Source organism: Microtus ochrogaster, unplaced genomic scaffold (genome assembly GCF_000317375.1).
Source record: "Microtus ochrogaster isolate Prairie Vole_2 unplaced genomic scaffold, MicOch1.0 UNK10, whole genome shotgun sequence".
Lineage (NCBI taxonomy): Eukaryota > Metazoa > Chordata > Mammalia > Rodentia > Cricetidae > Microtus > Microtus ochrogaster.
In genome coordinates, this window is record NW_004949108.1 from 4,400,672 (window position 1) to 4,408,054 (window position 7,383).

Genomic DNA, 7,383 nt, shown 5'->3' on the forward strand with positions numbered 1-7,383 from the left:
ACTAGCTCTGTAGACCAGGCTGGTCTCGAACTTACAGAGATCCGCCTGCCTCTGCCTCCCGAGTGCTGGGATTAAAGGCGTGCGCCACCATCGCCCGGCCTTGCTGCCATTTCTAAACAAAGGCTGGGTCCTTTGAAGCTGCCCCCCAACCCCTGAATAGATGGCCTTCTTCTGCTGTTCCTAGGGCAGAGGCCCATTTTCTTCTCTGTGCGGAGACAATCTGGGCAGAGAGAAATACCAAGTCCCTTCTTTCTTAATCACGGGAGCATCTTAGGGACCCTCTAGATGCTTCACAGTTGCTAGGACAGGACTATATCACTGTTGTCATCTCAGAGGAAGAGGGAGGTACCTCCATCCTAAGCCACTTTCAGATGGTCTCCCGCAGCAATGAGACTGTAACTGTGACAAGGCTAGTGGGCCACCAGAATTTTTGAATTGTGGGAAAGCCAATTATTTGAGCTCTTAGACTTTGTTGTTTCTTGTTATTATTTGTTTTTTAAACACAGGGTATCTCTGTATATCTTTGGTTGTCCTAGAATTCACTATGTAGAAAAGGCTGGCCTAGAATTCACAGAGCTCTGCCTGCCTCGGCCTCCCTGAGATAGGTTTTTTTTAAGGTGGGCAATTAAAGCTATAAATTTCCTCATAGGACTGATTTTATTGTGTGCCAGAGGTTGTGTCGGGTTGTGTTTTCATTTTCTAGAGGGGATCCTGTCTGTCTGTCTGTCTGTCTGTCTTTCCACCCTGCAGTAGCACAGAAGAGGTTGGTGTTTATTGAAACATACAGCTAAGACACTGTGTGGCCACCACAGGCACTATGAGCCTCAGACTGCCCAGAGCAGTCTTCTCTGACCTCTGTGTGAAGACGTGGTTCGTCTACAGCTGACCTGGGGCTTGTTCCTTCAGAGGCTAGTGGCCTCATCATTGCACTGTGGTGAGCTGGTGGTCTCAGTGGTTCCCTCCGTAAGAACCACACTGGACAGAACAAAGGTAGGTCCTGGGCCCGCCTCTTCCTCCCTAAGGCCAACCTTATTTCCTGTCTAGGATCTTCCACCTTTTAGAATAAGCAAGCATGGAAACATGGCTTCCTTTAAGAGTGCAGGTGACCCCCAAACCTCAACAGCAGATTGATACTGCCATAGGGTAAGTGGGTGTACACACACAGAGAAAGGGCTGTGGGGCTGCTTGCTCCAGTTTTAACAGCAGTTTCTGGTGCTCAGGGGTTATATGAGCACCATTGAACTTCAGTAGACTAGCTGAGGTTTTATTTTGTTTTGTTTTCTTACCATGACTGTGTGTTGTGCTTTCAGGAAAAGAATTTAAACCCTGGAATCAGACAGCCTTGATTTATCAAGTGGCCTTGAAGAGCCAATGGTCAATACCCTTATTTATAAAATGGGAAGGAGCGGCTATTTCACAGGGGTGTTCAGAAGTATCTAAATCCCTGGCTTTTTTTTTCTAATATTTTCACTACTAGTAACTGACCTAATTTCTCATTCACATAAACAGTATGTATTGTGTAGCCTGTTGTGTAAGAGTCCTTTTTCCTCTGCTTCTGCTTTGACCCCACTCCGTCAGTCTGGCCTTCTGACAGCAGGGCTTCCTGCCAGAGCCAGACATACAGTGTGTCTCTGACAGCCATAGTGGCAACTAAAATATACCCTGCACAGCAACACAACCAGAGACTGTACCCTGCACAGCAACACAACCAGAGAATGTACCCTGCACAGCAACACAACCAGAGAATGTACCCTGCACAGCACCACAACCATAGGAGAAGTGGATGGGTGTGGAGCTTTAAGCACATACTCATAGATACATTAGACTTCCAGTCATTTTAAAAAGTGTTTTTTTTTCATGCCTTCTTGAGTGGTAGTTTTGCTATTATTTAGAATAACAGCTATTCTTTCCACTATACCTCCTCTGCTGTATCTATGACTTTGCTGTTTGCTTGCTTGCTTGTTTGTTTTTTGAGATAGTCTTTCTACATAGCCCTGACAATTCTGGAACTCACTGTAGAGAAAGAGATGCATCTGACTCCACCTCCCAAATCCTGGCAGTAAAGGTGTGTGCCAATGCACCTGGCCTGCTGCACCAATGGTTGGTATTGGTTTGCGGCTTTGTTTGCTTGTTTGTGTTCTGTTGTTTTTGAGACAGTATTGTGACTTCTTTTTTTTTTAAATATTTATTTATTTATTATGTATACAATATTCTGTCTGCATGTATTCCTGCAGGCCAGAAGAGGGCACCAGACCTTATTACAGATGGTTGTGAGCCACCATGTGGTTGCTGGGAATTGAACTCAGGACCTTTGGAAGAGCAGGCAATGCTCTTAACCGCTGAGCCATCTCTCCAGCCCCCAGTATTGTGACTTCTGGTCTTTCTGCCTACATCTCCAGAGTGCTGAGATTATAGGCATGTGTCGTCATGCCCAGTTTATGCAGAGCCAGAGGCCAAACCCAGGACTTGGTGCATGATAAATAAACACCCTCAATTGAGCTGTATCCCTAGCTCCATCCTGACTTTTTTGTTTGCTTGTTTTCTTTTGTTTTTCGAGACAGGGTTTCTCTGTCCTGATTGTCCTGGAACTCACTCTGAAGACCAGGTTGGCTTCGAAATCACAGAGATCCACTTGCCTCTGTTTCCCGAGTACTAGGATTAAAGGCATACACCATAACTGCCTGACTCCATCCTGACTTTCTTAACAATTTTGGAAATCCAATCCCAGACCCCTAACAAGCTTGATTTTCATGACTATACAATATTCCAGAATTGGGAAACAATGTAACTGGGTGGAGGTGTCACCCCAGTCCCTGGCATCCATGTAGCCAGAGTCTGGAATGTTCAGGTGGAAGTTCCTTCCCAAGTCCCTTCCCCTGGGAGTTGCCACAGTCCAGACTCCACCCCTGAGAAAGTCTGCCAAACAATGACCCCTCCCCAGAGATGCTCAAGAGTACTCCCACAGGGTATTTAAACTGCACCCCAGAGAACAAACACATGGTTTTCCAGTCTTCCTTCCACGGCTCCTCTCTGGGAAGTGGGGGGCTAGAAAGCCATCCATGAGCATTGGTATCCATTAAACCTAGGCTTTTTTCTAATTTGGTCTGATTCAGATTATCACGTTGGCGGAGAGGCTTATTGGGGTACAGAAACTTTTCAGTAACATTTTCATCTGTTCCTATATGTGACTGTAGTCTAGTTTTTGCCCTTGGTAACAAAACCAGAAATAATACTGGATGCACACACATTCACACGACCCCCTTGTCATCCTGATGATTGTCTTTTCTTCAGCAGTAAGAGTCTAGCGTGGGGGCAGGTCTAGGCAGCCAGTGGCATGCCTTTTCTCCATCCAGGGCATGCTGAGCTACACCTCACAGTCCTGCTGTGTGCCGAGTGCTTAGTAAGTGTTGTGTAACAGCTGCTCAATAAAGCGTTACCTACTATTATCCTCGTTACTAGCCGGGGAGCAATATTTTGGGAACGCTGAGTGGTTTATTAGAGACCTATTTAGATAAATTAATGTACCCCTGAGGACCCAGGTTATCTGCAATAACAGGACTGGCCTTTCCTTGTGTATACGAAGTCAAAGGAAACAGGACTTCAGTGGAAAATGAAAATAGGCCTGAGAGTCAGCATCCCCACTTCCTTCTACCTTGTAAATCTGTTTCCTCCTGGAAGCAGGAACTCACAAATCACAGGCTTTGCCAAAATCACTGAAGATTGTTTTGCATTTTAAAAATTGTTATTAGCTTATTTGCATATCTGATTCGAAAACCCAAATGCTCATTCAAGACTTTTTCTGTCATAGAGAAAAAACCATTTGCAGCCTTTTTAGAGAGGGGCTCCCGGGTCCACATCTGCGTGTCTGGAGTGAAGGCTCTCCTTGTTCTCCTCAGTGACTCTTGGTGACAGTCACTGAGGTTGTACTTTCTGCAGAGAGGGCAGTTTTGCAAAACGAAGCCTTGGCAGATTGTGGGCACAGATCTCCTGAGTAGTTTGACCCAACCGTAGAAAGCCTGACAAAAGTCTAACCCTGCCCCCACCGGAGTGAACTGGAGTTTTGTGAGTTGGCACGGGGCCAGATGGTAGGCCCTGGATGCTGCTGTGAACCCCAAATGTGAAGGGAAAAGACACTCCACACAACGGTGAGGAAACAGGAAATTGAAATCTCACTGCTGCTTCTCCTTTTGTCTGGTCACCAGTGAGCCCAGGCGAGCTGGGGATGCCTAAGGCTGGATCTTTCCTTCCTAGAGCTGTCAATATGGACACTGTGTTAGTAAGGCCAGTTTCAGCTGCCCAGGCTGTCCTACAGTTCCTCCTGCTTGCTGTCCGCTGAGAACCTCAGGGAAGATCTCCCACCTTATGGCTCCAATACGCTGGGTACCCTAAGGGGTCTGCTTTCCTAGTATGACCCTTGACCCACATTGCCCCTAAGTCAGCCTTTGTTAACATTGTGACTAACTCCGGTTCTAGCCACATGGGCTCAGGCCATGCTCTGGGCAGGGAATGCAGTATTATAGAGGTGGAGTCTAGGCTTGGTCTACAAGGCAAAGGTCTACAGAGAGTCCGGTTCAGAGCCAAGCTGATTCACATTTTAGTGCTGCTCTCTTGCTTAGCTTGCGCTATCTCAGCGGTTCTCAGCCTGTGGGTGAAACACTTTGATGGTCCAAGGAATCTTTCACAGGGATCACATAATCATGTATCCTGCATATTAGATACTAAGACCATTGCGAAAACATATTTACATCACTACATTTCATAACAGTAGCAAAATTACTGTTATGAAGTAGCAACGAAAATGATTTTATGGTTGGGGGTCACCACAGCATGAAGAACTGTATTAAAGGGTCACAGCATGAGGAAGGTTGAGAACCACTGCTCTAGAGCCATTGTGTCTTGTCTTCAAAGAGTTCTATCAGTTATGTCCATCCACACGGACCTCAGGCAGCCAAGGACAGCTCTGAATCCAGCCCAGCACAAAACTTACTGAAAATATTACTAGCTTCTTTTGTGATTTTCTTTTCCTGGTTGTTATCAGGCATGAACTTTGTAGATGACATCATTTGACCTGTTATCAAAGGGTCGGACACATCCCTTCAAGCATGATCGTTGTTGATAGCAGATCTTCTAGGACCAATGCCAGATCTAGAGTTCACGACATTTGGAGGGTAAGGATGGCAAGGCCTTGGAGCATGAGGTGGACTCCACCTCTCCCAGGAGCTCCAAGTCTGGGTTTGGATACGTGCATGTTCAGGAGAGAAATGTCTCCTTTCAAAGTTTGCTGGGCTAATGCCCAAGGCAGGGAAGGACGATAGGCTATCAGAATCAGCAGAAGGGGTCCTCCATCCCAAAGCTCTAGTTGGAGAGAGTGTGTGACTCTGGCAACACCTTAGAGAGATGGAGAAACACAGGGAGCAATTGTGACCAAGGATCTACTATGTGTCAGTGTTAGTGACATGACTCATGGCCCATGGTGATTATTAGGACTCGGGTGGGGAAGGAGGAGGAAGGGTAGCATGCAGAGCAGAGAAGTGGTGTAGGTATAGTATTTACATGGTTGGTATGATTTGAGCTGTGGCTGTGTCTGCCTCACAAGTTTGGTGCTTTTGAGCCAAGCATGAGGGTGCATGCCTGTAATCCCAGGACTGGGGAAATAGGGGCAGGAGGATCAGAAATGGAGACCAGCCTCAGCTACACAGTGAGTCTAAGACTGTCCAAGGATCCATGAAACCCTCTTTATTTAAAAAATAAAAATCAGATGCCTGTGTAGACAAAATATATTTTTCTCCAACAAAGGAGCAGATGTGATATGTGTGCATTCTACAACTAAGGAACAGGTTTCAAGGACTTTCTCCCCAGCTACAATGAGCCCTCTTCAAACACCTGCCGTGGTGAAAGTTACGAAATAGGAAATTGGCTGAAGTGAGTCCCAATCTCACTTCATAGCCTTAGGCTTGAGATGACGAGTCATCCAGTGGCTCCTCGAAAAGCCTCATTTCTCATAGTATATCTAAGAAGAGTGGCAACAGGAGAGGATATTGTTCTTTTGCTTTTTTTTTTCAACCTGTGCATATGTGTGTGTGTGGTATATGTATGTGGTGCTCTCATGCCATGGCATATATGTGAAGATTAGAAGACCACAAAAACATAGTGCAAAGTGAAAGGCTAAGGGGGAGCTAGGCTCAAAACAGTATCCAGAAGTCCTGCTTGAGAAGGTGATGGTTTAAGGGAGACCTAAGCAATGGGAGAACCTGCACTGGCACCATGGGCACAAAGGCCCATCGCCAAGCCCATCAGAACTTGTGTAATGAAGATAACAGAATGCCCCTGTCCCAGGTTGTCCTGGAGCTAAATTGTTTAATGTATATAAGTCATCTGGCTCAGTGCCTGGCACATACTAGAGACAATAAGCAGTTAGTCTCATCGTGGGACCCTCCCAGTCCTGCGCCCCGTATTTCCGCCCTTCTCTGACTTTGACCCCAGGGAACCCCACCCTGGTAGCAAGTGCCAACTGTGGCCTCTTTGGCTCCCTGTACAAGCAGAGAGTTGGTAGCAGGGACTTTCCTGGCCCTGACTTCCCTAGGACATACCTTGATGGTGTCTGCAGCCTGGAGTTAGTGTCATAGGGACATAAAAGCCTTCCTGAATTGGAGACGTTGGGCATCTGGAACCCTTTAAGCCAGGGGCTCTCAACCTGTGAGTTGTGACGCATTTAGGGGTCAGATAACCCTTTCAAAGGGGTCACCTAAGACCATTGGAGAACACAGACATTTCCATTATGATTCACAGTAGCAAAATTACAGTTATAAAGTAACAATGAAAATAATTTTATGGTCGGCGGGTCACCACACCATGAGGAACTGTATAAAGGGTTGCAGAGTTGGGAAGGTTGAGAAGCACTGCCTTACACAGAGCATACAGACTCACAACTGTGCTTTTTTTTTTGCCCACATCTTCCGAACCTCATGACCCACACAGACAGGTTCCGAACCACTTGATGGATCTCCAGCTGGGGGACTGTGTACGCAGAGAGAGAGCCATGCCACAAACTCAGCGTTCTTTTCATCACGATGTGCCATGTTCTCCAACTACTCGAGAGAGGACAGAGGATGTATACAGATGGGGTGTGTGTTTTCACTTTCAAGGGTGGACACTTGGTACGTGTTGTCCTTTGCCAGCTACTGCGCTGGGCCCAGCAGGCACCACTCCATTGACCTGTTCTAACACCCGCAGAGCCTGAGAGAGACCCAGACCCAGGAGAACTTGGATATTCCTGCCACAGAGTCTGAGTCTGGGCATTCCTGGCTCCAGAGGCAGTGCCAGCAATGAGGTCATACCATTAACCTTTGGAACATAATCTGATCTATTAGCGGCCAGTCTGCC

The 7,383-nt window shown here is 46.7% G+C and overlaps 1 long non-coding RNA gene across 1 annotated transcript in view; it reads left to right on the plus strand.

The window, feature by feature from the left end:
* The window catches only part of LOC113458227, an 8,546-nt gene extending 1,427 nt beyond the window's left edge, over positions 1-7,119 (plus strand). Inside the window, exons 2-3 of the long non-coding RNA XR_003378638.1 lie at positions 751-990; positions 6,979-7,119. This is a non-coding gene — a long non-coding RNA (uncharacterized LOC113458227). The remainder of the gene's footprint in view (positions 1-750; positions 991-6,978) is intronic.
* The last annotated feature ends 264 nt before the right edge of the window (positions 7,120-7,383 follow it).